The 14,640-nt window shown below is 45.0% G+C and overlaps 1 protein-coding gene across 1 annotated transcript in view; it reads right to left on the bottom strand.

The window, feature by feature from the left end:
- LOC137630438 (uncharacterized) overlaps positions 1 to 14,640 on the bottom strand; it is a 304,794-nt gene that overhangs the window by 277,786 nt on the left and 12,368 nt on the right. Inside the window, exon 2 of the mRNA XM_068361906.1 lies at positions 3,701 to 3,881. The gene's annotated coding sequence lies outside the window, so the exon portion shown is untranslated. The remainder of the gene's footprint in view (positions 1 to 3,700; positions 3,882 to 14,640) is intronic.

The raw sequence follows: 14,640 nt of genomic DNA, 5'->3' as shown, positions 1-14,640 counted from the left end.
GTCAATCATGGGCAAGCGAGGAAGTGCAGTGACAACCCGAATCTGTCTAGACTGTCTGGGTCGTACAGACAACTCCTTATCGGGTTGCTGAGGTTGCCGCACTGCGTCACAACAAGTCACTTCTGTTGGTTGTTGAACGTCTTCCCCGTGACACATGACTCCGTAAACAAAAAATCCTCTAACAAGGACTAAGCTTGGACTGCATGTCTTGCAACACAGCTCAAGGTCTATGGGAGCAGGTGTGGTAACAGACGGGATTAGCGACTGAAGTGGAACCATTACCTTCCCTGGAAGCATGTTATGCTTAAATAAAAGTCCATAAGAGGCTATGCAGCTAAAGGCTCCCTCCAAATGACAGAGTCCTCAAGGGAATATCAGAAGGAGGGAGAAAAGAACTTTCTCATCTACAGGGACCATATCCTAGAAAAGCTAAGTTCTCTCAGTGAGGGTTCACTGGTGCAAAAGCAGCAGACTAGAAGGCAACGTTATGAAACTGCTTGACAGTCTAGTGAGTTGGCAACAACCAAAGATGTGTGACTGAGAAGCATGCGGTAAGGTATGCAGAGCATGTTGTATGCAGAGTATGCTGTATGCAGAGCATGCTGTATGTAGAGCATGTTGTATGCAGAGCATGCTGAATGCAGAGCATGCTGTATGCAGAGCATGTTGTATGCAGAGCATGCTGAATGCAGAGCATGCTGTATGCAGAGCATGTTGTATGCAGAGCATGCTGTATGCAGAGCATGCTGAATGTAGAGCATGTTGTATGCAGAGCATGCTGAATGCAGAGCATGCTGTATGCAGAGCATGTAGTAAGCAGAGCATGCTGTAAGCAGAGCATGCTGTATGTAGAGCATGCTGTAAGGTAAGCAGAGCGTGTGCATGGCGTTTAACATTTCTCAGAAATTCCATGACCAGTGCTAGAGTGCTTTATGCATGCTTGCATGGGGTTTTAATATCAACATAATATTTACCTTACATTCATAACTCATGATTCATATTTTTGCCATATTTTGCGATCTTGTTAAAAATATATTGCAAGGAATACAAATATATTTTTATAAGTAATACAAATAACCTCCATTATCATATGGTTTGAAAATGGAGGTAAGGTATGCTGAACAGCAGAGTCAGAACGAGCTGGAACAACAATAGTTGTGGTTTCCTCTTCAAGACTGTTGAGGGAACACCTGAGGCTCAGTCTGCAAAGGCTGAATAAAAGACAAGCAGAAGGAAGGCGCATGGGTGGAGGAGGCTGACTCCTAGCATGAGTGGTTGAACCCAAGGGTTGCGCTTGCTGAGCGGTTGGCGGAAGCGGAGTAGCAAGTTCCAGTTCCTGTGGTGTGAGCGGAGCGCGATGAGGTAGAGGCTGCGCAGAACAAGGTAAATGTCTCGCAAGCTGAGGCTCCTGAGGCGCAAGGCTAAGGTGTTGTGGTGCTTGCCTTGTGGAGGGTTGAGCTCGCTGCAGCGAGAGCTGAGGAGACTGACTCATGGACGGGAGAGGTTGTTGTACCTCAACCGAGTGTTGCATCACTGGTGGAGCAGCAAGTGGAGGCGGAGGAAGAGAGGTATAATCCTCCTGATCCCATTGTAAAGGTTGCCTTAAGGAAGGCGGAGGCTGAACACCACTGGGAACAGCAAACTCAGAACGTGGCTCAACATCGTACGCCTGGCAGGTGGTACTGCGATCAGGCGGAGCGAGCGCAGGCGGAGGGAGTGTAGGCGGAGGCGGAGGCGCAACACTCTCAGCCCGACACTCACGCATCAAGTCCGAAAGCTGTGCTTGCATGGACTGTAGTAGAGTCCACTTGGGGTCGGCAGACACTAAGGTCTGCTGAGGTAAAGCCTTAACAGCAGAGATCTGTTGCGGCAGAACCTTACTCCTCTTAGGCGGAGTGCATTCAACTGATGACTGAGGAGAGTCAGAGCTAACCCAATGACTGCATCCGGGTTGTTGAACTCTAACTTCGTACGTCTGGCATAGGTCTGGAATTTACGTTTAAGAGGTCTTGAGACCTGAGACCAGCGTTTTCTCCCCTATATTTCTTCTGCAGACGAGCAAAATAGGGGCTCAATCGTCTGCGGGTGGGAGTGACGGTCTCGGTAAGACACGCCCACAACCACCGAGGATACTTCTGTGCGCCGATCAAGGCCTGCTGAACCCTTTTGTCCTTCGACATTGCTTCTCCCCTGGGCTTGGGAGCTTGCAAGAGGTCCCGGACTGGGAGGACGACTGGCGCGCACAGAAGTACCCTCACGCACAACACTGACACTTTGCGCTAATCACTTATCACTTTGATTTTCTGTTTGCACTTATTTCACTGAACTCGAAACTTTAAGTGGTTTGTACCTGAAACACGCAATTCTATCCTTTCTCAAAAGTTAGTAATTGCGAAAACAGAATTACAATGTAACAGAAAAATCTAATGAAAGATAAATAATTCAGTGGCTGGAAAGAGACTAAACACTAGATTACTCTAGAAACGTTTACCTTCTTCCCCTAAAGAGACTAGGGAGAAGAGCAAAAAAACGATAACAACGTTACTCGCTTGAAAGAAACGTTTATCCTCCTCTTTCTCCCTCCGTCTCTATCTCTCTCTCTCTCTCTCTCTCTTGACTTAGAACCTGAGAGAAGAGCCCAATCATATATATCGTTAAAACATATTATTGTTAAAGGAAAAAACTGAAATATTTCCCAAAATGAAAAGTTCCTTTATTAGGATTAAAACCATTAAGTTAAGAAAGAATGAACAAAACGCTAGACACGGTTACTCTTACTGCAACGTGAAACCGTGAAAATTCTTTCTCTATCGTAACGATAGAGCGCAAGTTGAACGTTCTGAACGTCAACAACTGCAGAGACAAAACAAAACGTTAGTTCAACTTTGAAAACAGTACTAGACTATCAAAGAAATTCTTTCAAAGACATTAAAATAGCATAATATGTTAACAGGTAAAACCGAAATGACGGGCTCAATGTTAATTAACTTCGGTACCAAGAAAAGACCGCCTACTATTAGGAAGGTCGAATATAAACAAATATAAAAATTAATTTTAATAAGTTTATAAAAAAAAAGGAAGTTAATCGAAGAGGCCTATAAGAGGCGGAGAGATATAAAATAAATCTATAACTTTTGTTAAGCAAAATTAAGAAAGAGAGTCTATACTCTCTTAGACACCAACACTTCCGTCTAAGGGAAGGGTCGGCCATTTAAAGGTGAAAGAGAGTTCATACTCTCTTCGTCACCATAATAAATCAAATTAATTCCAAAAGCTAACTAAGCTAATATAGAAGTTTCCAGTAAAGCGACAGCCGAAATCAAAGAGAAATACTTCACCAAAGTCGTGAAAATACTCCAAGAACATAGCGTATCCCAGAACGTCTTGCCGGAAGCACGACAGAGGAATAATTGAGGAGGTGTCTACAAGAAGTACTTGAGTACCTGGCCACAGGTGGCGCTGGTAAGTACACCCCCTTCTAGTATTGTGATAGCTGGCGTATCCCTCCATAGAATTCTGTCGGGCAACGGAGTTGACAGCTACATGATTATCGGGTAAGTTTAATATTGAAAATTACCTATGTAGGAGGGTGCTAAAATTAAGAAGAATACAGTATTTACCTACTTGTGTTGTAGAGATTCAATTTTAGATATTGTGGAAAGAGTATAAAGTTTTCTAAAAATCCTAAAAGTTCACTAACCTGCTGTAATGCATAACCTCTTCAAATGGTTGGTATATTTAGTGAGAATGTAACCTTCAACTTCTGCATTAATTTTCTTAATGTAAAGTGACACCAGTTTCTTTTTCATAAGTACAGTTCTATGCAGGTACTGTATTTATAATCCTAAAAGTAATATGGAATACTACCACTTTATCAGCACCTGCAAAGTGAATGAAGTTGATCAGTGTTAATCTACAGCATACAGTAATTTATTTATATCATAAGACTACTATTTACAATGACATGCCAATACTGCATATTATTAACAAATAAGTAGTTATACAATTACATAGCATAGCTGAATTAGAACAACTCATAGCTAAATCCAATGTACTGTATGTAGGTTAGTGTAAAGAAACTATAAGGCAGGATGGGCTCTATGGTTTATAACGAAATTGCTGTACAGTACACTATAATGGAAAATCCTATCTAGTCAAACCTGACAGTGCAGGATAGATATGGCATCAGTGCACTGTTCGCATTATGTACTTAAGGATGTATGCAAAGTTCCTTTGTCCCCTAGCTCCAACGAACCTTTTGTCTTCTACACTACCTCTGTTCAGATATCCTTTCTTGTATTCTCTTCTAACCTTTCATTTATATTGCTCCTGCAGTTACACCCCAGCACTGAATGGCCTCCCTGGCCAAATTCCATGAATCATGTTATTTTTATTAATAAAATAAATTTTTGAATATACTTACCCGATAATCATGTAGCTGTCAACTCCGTTGCCCGACAGAATTCTATGGAGGGATACGCCAGCTATCACAATACTAGAAGGGGGTGTACTTACCAGCGCCACCTGTGGCCAGGTACTCAAGTACTTCTTGTTGACACCTCCTCAATTATTCCTCGGTCCACTGGTTCTCTATGGGGAGGAAGGGAGGGTCGATTAAATCATGATTATCGGGTAAGTATATTCAAAAATTTATTTTATTAATAAAAATAACATTTTTCAATATTAAACTTACCCGATAATCATGTAGCTGATTCACACCCAGGGAGGTGGGTGAAAACCAGTGTACAAGATTAAAGGATAGCTAAGTATCCCATATTTCATATAACAGTTATCTCAAATAACAATGAAATAATAAGTACCTGGTAAGGAAGTCGAATTGAACCGTTACTCTGCCTCTTTTTTAAGTTCGTCTTCCTTACTGAGCGCAGCGTTCCTCTTGGAGGCTGAATCAACCCAAAGGTGCTAAAGTATATAGGGTTGCAACCCCTACTAAAGGACCTCTACAAAACCTCTAACCCAGGCGCTTCTCAAGAATGAATAGACCACCCGCCAAATCAAAAGGATGCGGAAGGCTTCTTAGCCTACCGTAACAACCATAAAAACAACAATAAAAGCATTCAAGAGAAAGGTTAAAAAAGGTTATGGGATTAAGGGAATGTAGTGGCTGAGCCCTCACCTACTACTGCACTCGCTGCTACGAATGGTCCCAGGGTGTAGCAGTTCTCGTAAAGAGACTGGACATCTTTAAGATAAAATGATGCAAACACTGACTTGCTCCTCCAATAGGTTGCATCCATTATGCTCTGCAGAGAACGGTTTTTATTAAAGGCCATCGAAGTAGCTACGGCTCTTACTTCGTGGGTCCTTACCTTCAGCAATGCAAGGTCTTCCTCCTTTAAGTGAGAATGGGCTTCTCTAATCAGAAGCCTTATATAATACGAAACTCCGTTCTTGGACATGGGCCTCGAAGGTTTCTTGATGGCACACCATAAGGCTTCTGACTGTCCTCGAATAGGTTTAGACCTCTTAAGATAATATTTGAGAGCTCTGACAGGGCAAAGAACTCTCTCTAGTTCGTTACCTACCATGTTGGAGAGGCTAGGTATATCAAACGATCTAGGCCAAGGACGTGAAGGAAGTTCGTTCTTTGCTAGGAATCCGAGCTGAAAAGAACATGTTGCAGATTCGGTCGTGAAACCAATGTTCTTGCTGAAGGCATGAACCTCACTGACTCTCTTAGCTGTTGCAAGGCAGACGAGAAAAAGAGTCTTGAGGGTAAGGTCCTTGAAGGAAGCTGACTGGAGAGGTTCGAACCTAGATGACATAAGGAACCTTAAGACTACGTCTAGGTTCCAGCCTGGAGTGGATAGACGACGCTCTTTAGGCGTCTCAAAAGACTTAAGAATGTCTTGAAGGTCCTTGTTGGAAGAAAGGTCCAAACCTCTGTGGCGGAGAACTGAAGCCAACATACTCCTATACCCTTTAATCGTAGGGGCTGAAAGGGATCTCTCATTCCTAAGATGTAGAAGGAAGTCAGCTATTTGGGTCACAGAGGTATTGGTAGAGGATATTGAATTGGCTCTACACCAGCTTCGGAAGACTTCCCACTTAGATTGGTAGACTCTACGAGTGGAAACCCTTCTTGCTCTGGCAATCGCACTGGCTGCCTCCTTCGAAAAGCCTCTAGCTCTAGCGAATCTTTCGACAGTCTGAAGGCAGTCAGCCGAAGAGCGTGGAGGTTTGGGTGCAACCTGTCTACGTGAGGTTGACGTAGAAGGTCCACTCTTAGAGGTAGAGTCCTGGGGATGTCGACTAGCCATTGAAGTACCTCTGTGAACCATTCTCTTGCAGGCCAAAGGGGAGCAACCAGCGTCAGCCGTGTCCCTTCGTGCGAGATGAATTTCTGCAGAACTTTGTTTATTATCTTGAACGGTGGGAATGCGTAAAGGTCGAGATGGGACCAGTTCAGTAGAAAAGCATCCACATGAACTGCTGCAGGGTCTGGAACAGGGGAACAGTACAGCGGAAGTCTCTTGGTTATGGAGGTGGCAAACAGATCTATGGTAGGTTGACCCCACAAGGTCCAAAGTCTGTTGCACACACTCTTGTGGAGGGTCCATTCCGTGGGAATGACCTGATTCCTTCTGCTTAGGCGATCTGCTGAGACGTTCATATTGCCCTGAATGAACCTCGTGACCAGAGTGAGGTTTAGACCTCTTGACCAAATGAGGAGGTCCCTTGCGATCTCGAATAGGCTCCTCGAATGGGTCCCTCCTTGCTTGGAGATGTAAGCCAAGGCTGTGGTGTTGTCTGAGTTCACCTCCACCACTTTGCCTAGCAGGAGGGACTTGAAGTTCAGCAGGGCTAAATGAACTGCTAGTAGCTCCTTGCAGTTGATGTGGAGCAATCCCTGTTCCTCGTTCCACGTTCCCGAGCATTCCCGTCCGTTCAAGGTCGCACCCCAGCCCGAGTCCGATGCATCTGAGAAGAGATGAAGATTGGGGGTCTGAATAGCCAACGATAGGCCCTCCCTGAGAAGGAGATTGTTCTTCCACCACAGGAGAGTGGTCTTCATCTCTTGGGTGATTGGGATAGAGACTGCTTCGAGAGTCGAACCCTTGTCCCAATGAGCTGCAAGATGGAATTGAAGAGGGCGGAGGTGGAGTCTCCCTAGCTCGACGAACAGGGCCAGTGATGAAAGGGTCCCTGTGAGACTCATCCACTGTCTCACCGAGCAACTGCTCCTCTTCAGCATGCTCATGATGCACTCTAGGGCTTGGCTTATCCTGGGGGCCGATGGAAAAGCCCGAAAATCCTGACTCCGAATCTCCATTCCCAGGTACACAATGGATTGGGAGGGAATGAGCTGAGACTTTTCTATGTTGACTAACAGACCCAGTTGTCTGATTAAGTCCAAAGTCCAGTTGAGATTCTCCAGACAGCGACGACTCGTGGAGGCTCTCAACAGCCAGTCGTCTAAGTAGAGGGAGGCTCTGATGTCCGATAAGTGTAGGAATTTTGCTATATTCCTCATCAGATGAGTGAACACCATAGGAGCTGTGCTTAGGCCAAAACACAGGGCTTGGAATTGGTAGACAACCTTTCCAAAAACGAATCTCAGGAAAGGTTGGGAGTCTGGATGAATAGGAACGTGAAAGTAGGCATCTTTCAAGTCCAACGAGACCATCCAGTCCTCCTGTCTGACCGCTGCTAGGACCGACTTCGTCGTCTCCATCGTGAACGTCTGCTTGGTGACATACGCGTTGAGCGCGCTGACGTCCAGCACCGGTCTCCAACCTCCTGTCTTCTTGGCCACAAGAAAGAGACGGTTGTAGAAGCCCGGGGATTGATGGTCCCGGACTATAACCACTGCCTTCTTCTGCACAAGTAGCGATACCTCCTGGTGCAATGCTAGCCTCTTGTCCTCTTCTTTGTAGTTGGGAGAGAGGTTGATGGGAGATGTGGTCAGAGGTGGTTTGAGGCAGAATGGAATCCTGTAACCGTCCCTCAGCCAACTGACAGACTGGGCGTCTGCACCTCTCTTCTCCCAGGCTCGCCAGAAGATCTTGAGTCTGGCTCCTACTGCTGTCTGGAGATGCGGAGAGTCAGTTTTTTCCTTTAAATGTCTTGGAGCCTTTCCTAGACTTGCTCCTGTAAGAGTCTGGATGGGAGCTTCCTCGGCTGGGGGCTCTACCACGAAAGGGCGGTATGAACCTCGTAGCAGGGGTATCAGCCACTGGGGAGCGATAAGTCTTGGGGACTGAGGTAGCAACCTTAGACTTACGGGCCGATGAGGCTACAAGATCGTGTGTGTCCTTTTGTATCAGGGCAGCAGACAAGTCCTTAACCAGCTCTTCGGGGAAGAGGAACTTCGAGAGCGGAGCAAAAAGGAGTTGTGACCTTTGACAAGGTGTAATGCTGGAGGAAAGGAAGGTACACAGCTGTTCCCTTTTCTTCAAAACCCCTGATACAAACATCGACGCAAGCTCACCAGATCCATCCCTAATGGCCTTATCCATGCAGGACATTAATAGCATGGCAGAATCCTTGTCCGCAGGAGAGGTCTTCTTGCTGAGGGCCCCCAGGCACCAGTCTAGAAAGTTGAACATCTCAAATGCTCTAAATACTCCCTTCAGTAAGTGACCAAGGTCTGAGAAGGTCCAGCAAACCTTAGAGCGCCTCATTGCAGTTCTCCGAGGCGAGTCTACCAGACTTGAGAAGTCAGCCTGGGCAGAGGCAGGTACTCCCAAGCCTGGTGCTTCTCCTGTGGCATACCAAACGCTCGCTTTCGAAGTGAGCTTAGTCGGAGGGAACATGAAAGAAGTTTTGCCAAGGTGTTGCTTAGTCTGCAGCCACTCCCCTAAGATCCTTAACGCTCTCTTAGAGGACCTTGCTAGGACTAGCTTAGTATAGGTGGACTTAGCTTGTTGTATGCCCAGCGAAAACTCAGATGGCGGAGAGCGGGGAATAGCAGAGACAAAGTGGTCTGGGTAAACCTCCCTAAGCAGAGCCAAGACCTTACGAAAGTCAATAGACTGTGGAGAAGGCTTGGATTCATCCACGTCTGACGAGGGATCCAGGTGTGCCTCCTCATCATCAGACGCCTCATCACCAGAGTGTAGCGAAGAGATCGGACAAGAATGCTGAACAGCAGAGTCAGAACGAGTAGGAACAATATCAGTGGTTTCCTCTTCAAGTAACTGTTGAGGGAAAACCTGAGGCTCAGACTGCAAAGGCTGAATAAAAGACGAAGCAGAAGGAAGGCGCATGGGTGGAGGAGGCTGACTCCTGGTTGAACCCAAGGGTTGCGCTTGCTGAGCTGTTGGCGGAAGCGGAGTAGCAAGTTCCTGTTCCTGTGATGTGAGCGGAGCGCGATGAGGTAGAGGCTGCGCAGAACAAGGTAAATGTCTCGCAAGCTGAGGCTCCTGAGGCGCAAGGCTAAGGTGTAGTGGTGCTTGCCTTGTGGAGGGTTGAGCTCGCTGCAGCGAGAGCTGAGGAGACTGACTCATGGACGGGAGAGGTTGTTGTACCTCAACCGAGTGTTGCACCACTGGTGGAGCAGCAAGTGGAGGCGGAGGAAGAGAGGTATAATCCTCCTGATCCCATTGTAAAGGTTGCCTTAAAGAAGGCGGAGGCTGAACCCCACTGGGAACAGCAAACTCAGAACGAGGCTCAACATCGTACGCCTGGCAGGTGGTACTGCGATCAGGCGGAGCGAGCGCAGGCGGAGCGAGCGCAGGCGGAGCGAGCGCAGGCGGAGCGAGCGCAGGCGGAGGGAGTGTAGGCGGAGGCGGAGGCGCAACACTCTCAGCCCGACACTCACGCATCAAGTCCGAAAGCTGTGCTTGCATGGACTGAAGAAGAGTCCACTTGGGGTCGGCAGAAACTACAGTAGGCTGAGGTAAAGCCTTAACAGTCGAGCTCTGTTGTGGCAGAACCTTACTCCTCTTGGGCGGAGTGCAGTCGACAGATGACTGCGGCGAGTCAGAGCTGAGCCAATGACTGCAACCTGGCTGAGCACTCGCGGACTGGACTCTGCGTTTAAGTGGTCTCGAGACCTGAGACCAACGTTTCTTCCCTGACAGTTGATCAGCGGACGAGAAAAAGACGGGCTCAATCGTCTGCAGGTGGGAGTGACGGTCTTTGGAAGACACGCCCGCAACCACCGAGGATACTTCTGTGCGCCTAACAAGGCCTGCTGAACCCTTATGCCCTTCGACATTGCTTCTCCCCTGGGCTTGGGAGCTTGCAAGAGGTCCCGGACTGGGAGGACGACTGGCTCGCACAGAAGTATCCTCACGCACCACACTGGCACTGACACTAGCACTTGGCACTGCACTGACACTAGCACTCGTCACAGCACTGGCACTAATTCCACCCACTGCACTCTTGACCTTAAGTTCCTTGACTTCGGCCATCAGAGACTTATGATCACTTACTACTGACTCTACTTTATCGCCTAAGGCCTGAATAGCACGCAAAACAACAGACATATCAGGCGGAGGGCAAACAGTAGGTTCGGGGGTAGCCACTACAGGGGTAGGAAAAGGTAGGGGATCATGAGGTGAGGAAAAAAGTGAAGAGTGAGAAGAACTCCTCCTAACTCTACCTCTCTCTAACTTAGTTGAATATTTTAAAAGACGGACAAATTCCAGTTCCGAAAGTCCGGCGCATTCCTCACATCGATTTTCTAACTGACAGGGCCTGTCCCTACAGTCAGAACAAGCGGTGTGAGGATCTACCGAGGCCTTCGGAATACGCCTATTGCAAGACCTACATCGTCTATGGGAGGGGGCTTGCGAAATGTCAGACATCTTGAATCCAAAGAGTTAGCCAAAGGGGGTTCCAAAATCAAGCAAAAGATCGTTAACCGTTAATCAGGACTATATAAAAGCTATCTAGCTAATATAAGAAGGTTTCCAGTAAAGCGACAGCCGAAATCTGAGAGAATACTTCACCAATTAGCCGTGAAAATACTCGAAGATCATAAGCGTATCCCAGAACGTCTTGCCGGAAGCACGACAGAGGAATAATTGAGGAAGTGTCAACAAGAAGTACTTGAGTACCTGGCCACAGGTGGCGCTGGTAAGTACACCCCCTTCTAGTATTGTGATAGCTGGCGTATCCCTCCATAGAATTCTGTCGGGCAACGGAGTTGACAGCTACATGATTATCGGGTAAGTTTAATATTGAAAAAATTACAATTAACAAACCAGTAAAATCCATGCAATTTTTGGCTCTTGTTTTTGGTGCAAATCACAAATTTTTGGTTCTTTGAAAGAAAACTGTACAAACAGTAACAGTAGTGAGCTATGAAAGAAAGAAATTGGAAAAATATATGGCTCATAGTTTTTAGCAGGAACAATCATAAAGAGAAAATTAATAAAAAAAAGAATAAAACGTTAATGCAATAATTACATGGTTAAAGTTTTTTTTAAATAATCTAACTAAAGATGCCTGGGCTTAACCTGACAGCTGGAATCCCTTCAACCCTTTGAGTACCCCTGGACGTATTAATTGTCCAAGTATTTCTACTTCCTTCAGTGCTCTTAGGCTCTGTCCACACGACCGAACATTGTTCGATGAACTTTGTTTCTCATCAAACAAAGTTGTGTAAAAGTCTTTATGCTTGCGTCCAAACAATGACAGTTGAGGAGTGATAGCCTCGTGACAGCAGCATGAGTGATTGGTGTACAAGTAACGGGAAAATGAACAGTCATACACGCAATAAGAAAATTCTCATGTATTGTTATTGCAGTGTGCTAGAAAAAAGAAAGAAAAAATTTGGTGCAAAGAGTGTTTACAGAGGCAAAAAAATTTGGGAAGTCGTGTTACAATACTACGGGAATTGTAAAATGAAACAGACCCAAATTTCATAAATTACATGGAAATTAATCCAGTAAGTTTTACAATCTCATCTCAAAACTGGGTCCTACAAGCATCAAACTGGATACCGTACAAATATGATTTATGAGACAAGAGTTTTTGTGTTGAAGCCCTATTTATAGGCAACATTACTTCATCTTTGAACAGGATGTAACTATACAGTACTTCAATACACAGAACAACAAGAATTTCTGAGCAGTTTGTGTTGAATTATATCAAAAATGTGCCCAGATCCATGAAGTCATAAGAAAAGAAATTTCTTCAACTCATTAATTTGCTGCATTCCTCATCTACGTTAATGAGAATTGCTAGTTTTCCTTTCACCTCTTCTTCAATAGCATAAAAAATATTAATTTCCAGAGTTAATTTAGAAATAGCTGCAACTTGTGAATCACAATCTCTATAAACATCGGCCCTCACATCCCAAAGGTTGAAGGGGTGTTGTCTACACAACTATCAAGCTTAAAGATACCTCACTGGACCAATAAAACTTGGACATGATTGAACTTTAAAGTAGAGGACACAGAGATCTCATATCACTGGCATTGGTGACAAATGTAACCTCGTACATCAGGTAATGACAACTCCTTAGTTTTTAACCACCATCAAGCACAACTCTTGTTATTTCGGCAATCATACGAAGAAAACCTACACCGAACTTTGCTTGCTGCTTAAATGCTTCTGACGTCACCTTGAACAAAGTTCGTCGAGCAAAACTCGTTATCGTGGATGGAGCCTTAATTGTACTTTACAATCAGTTATCACCAGCTTTTTTTTCATTATTTTATGAGTATGAATATATTAACAAATATGACAAATTCGTAGATAATTTGTATTTTTCCTAACTATACAAACCTTAGCTATTTACATGGGGTAATTACTTCGGCGTAGCTGAATGACGAGCCATAAAAGTTTTAACGAGGGTTTACTACCCCGCCGCTAGTTAGCGGGAGGTAGGGAGGGGTAGCTAGCCCTCCCCCCTCACTTCAATTTGCTTAGAGGTAGGAGGTAGGACTTATCTTGGGGGACAGGGCTGGCGGGCACATATGTGTAAATAGCTAAGGTTTGTATAGTTAGGAAAAATACAAATTATCTGCGATTATGTGTTGATAACTAAAAGAATGTTTGGAAGATTGAAAGACGTGCACGTGTTTAGGGGTATGGCTAACGGTATGTCTGATCATTATTTGGTGGAAGGAAAATTAGTTGTAGCAAAAGAGTGGGGGAATAGAGTAGGTGGATGTAAAAGGGAGCTAGTGAGGGTTGAAGAGTTAATAAAACTGGGGGTAAAAAGTAAATATCAGGAAAGGTTGAAAATGGCATATGACGAGGTGAGGGGGTAAAAAGTAAATATCAGGAAAGGTTGAAAATGGCATATGACGAGGTGAGAGTAAGAGAAACTGGTAATTTAGAGGAGGAGTGGAAGTTAGCAAAAGAAAATTTTGTTGGGATAGCAAGTGATGTATGTGGCAAGAAGGTTGTTGGAGGCAGCATGAGGAAGGGCAGTGAATGGTGGAATGAAGGAGTGAAGGTAAAAGTGGAAGAGAAAAAGAGGGCTTTTGAAGAATGGCTGCAGAGTAATAGTATAGAGAAGTATGAAAAATATAGAGAGAAAAAGGTGGAAGTAAAGCGCAAGGTACGTGAGGCAAAGAGGGCAGCTGACCTGAGGTGGGGTCAGGGACTGGGTCAGTCATATGAAGAGAATAAGAAGAAGTTTTGGAAAGAAGTGAAGAGAGTAAGGAAGGCCGGCGCAAGAATTGAAGAGACAGTGAAAGATGGAAATGGAAGGTTGTTAAAAGGAGAGGAGGCAAGGAAAAGGTGGGCGGAATATTTTGAAAGTTTGCTGAATGTTGAGGATGATAGGGAGGCAGATATAATTGCTGTTCCAGGTGTTGAGGTGCCAGTGATGGGAGATGAGAATGAGAGAGAGATTACAATAGAGGAAGTGAGGAGAGCACTAGATGAAACGAGAGTAGGAAAAGCATCTGGTATGGATGGTGTGAAAGCTGAGATGTTGAAGGAAGGGGGTGTAACTGTACTTGAATGGTTGGTGAGATTGTTTAATGTGTGTTTTGTGTTGTCAATGGTACCAGTAGATTGGGTCTGTGCATGTATTGTACCACTATATAAGGGTTAGGGAGATGTGCATGAGTGTTGTAATTCAAGAGGTATTAGTTTGTTGAGTGTAGTTGGAAAAGTGTATGGTAGAGTACTGATTAATAGGATTAAGGATAAAACAGAGAATGCAATCTTGGAAGTACAGGGTGGTTTTAGAAGAGGTAGGGGTTGTATGAATCAGATTTTTACAGTTAGGCAGATATGCGAGAAATATTTAGCAAAAGGTAAGGAGGTGTATGTTGCGTTTATGGATCTGGAGAAAGCATATGATAGAGTTGATAGGGAAGCAATGTGGAATGTGATGAGGTTATATGGAGTTGGTGGAAGGTTGTTGCAAGCAGTGAAAAGTTTCTACAAAGGTAGTAAAGCATGTGTTAGAATAGGAAATGAAGTGAGCGATTGGTTTCCGGTGAGAGTGGGGCTGAGACAGGGATGTGTGATGTCGCCGTGGTTGTTTAACTTGTATGTTGATGGAGTGGTGAGAGAGGTGAATGCTCGAGTGCTTGGACGAGGATTAAAACTGGTAGGCGAGAATGATCATGAATGGGAGGTAAATCAGTTGTTGTTTGCGGATGATACTGTACTGGTAGCAGACACAGAAGAGAAGCTTGACCGACTAGTGACAGAATTTGGAAGGGTGTGTGAGAGAAGGAAGTTGAGAGTTAATGTGGGTAA

This window comes from Palaemon carinicauda, chromosome 38, assembly GCF_036898095.1.
Source record: "Palaemon carinicauda isolate YSFRI2023 chromosome 38, ASM3689809v2, whole genome shotgun sequence".
Classification (NCBI taxonomy): domain Eukaryota; kingdom Metazoa; phylum Arthropoda; class Malacostraca; order Decapoda; family Palaemonidae; genus Palaemon; species Palaemon carinicauda.
Note: the sequence above shows the minus strand (reverse complement) of the source record. Positions and strands in the feature narration are given on the sequence as shown.